Here is a 992-nt window from a genome sequence, read left to right as displayed (position 1 = left end):
CATCTGTCTGCTGAATCCTTTCAAGTTCAACTTTTGGCAATCCTTTTTTCTGATGCATACCTTTATCTTGGTTTAAGGTGCCTTAAAATCGGTACGTATACTTCACCTCCTTTTCAGAGTTCTGTTTGCCCAGGTCACAGTTCTGCACGCTCCAAAGGATGCCAGCAAGTGCATTCACATTACCTCATTGCTCAAGGTCATTTGAGGGCATTTAAGTCATTGTTTCAAGCCAGCCTGAAACAGGTTTACCTCTTCCAACCTCCCCAGTGCACATCCTAAAGTCCTGCCATCCTATGATAGTGTCCTACTGTCTACGTTTAGAACAAAGGCTTAATTTCAGTATTTTCTCAAGTGCCCCTTGGCTTAGATGTTTGTTATTTTCAAATAGACATGCACAGCATCAGTAACATTGCACTGCCAGACTTCTCTCTTCACCTTGCCCCTGTGTACCTGTTTGTCACTCTGCCTTTTTGGGCTGTGTCTTATACTTGGCCTAAGACTCCTGGCAGTATGAAGGCAAGGACACAAGGACAACAAATGGCAGTTGCACAACCAGGATTTATTACGGCATAAGGGCGTGCTGTTTCTCACCCCAAACTACCAGACTGAAGTTTCTGGTGGCCTAGTGCCAATTTTCGGTCTGGGCTCCCGAGGCGGCCCTGGCGGGTTTTGGCGCCCCTCGCCCGCCCCCGCAGCCGGCGCCACGCTGCCGTTACGCGTTCTTCCGGCAGGTGCGCGGCCCGTTTCCCGCCGCTGACTAGGCCAGCCCAGCCGGCGTCCCCCGGCCGGCCGCGGGCCGTTCCTGAAGGCCGCACCTCATCGGGCCAGCGCTGCCGCTCCTCGCGGCCGGCTGGGGGCGAGGCAGCCCGAGGCCCACCTGCCGGCCCACGCCCGGCCCCGGTCCCCGGCGGCGCAGTCGAGGCGCCGCCCCCCCCGGCCCAAACGCCCGTTACGCTGCCGAGGCCGCGCGCGGGCAACGGCCGCGGCATCAC

This window comes from Falco peregrinus, chromosome 6 (genome assembly GCF_023634155.1).
Source record: "Falco peregrinus isolate bFalPer1 chromosome 6, bFalPer1.pri, whole genome shotgun sequence".
In the NCBI taxonomy this organism is placed as follows: domain Eukaryota; kingdom Metazoa; phylum Chordata; class Aves; order Falconiformes; family Falconidae; genus Falco; species Falco peregrinus.
This window is presented reverse-complemented; position numbering follows the sequence as displayed.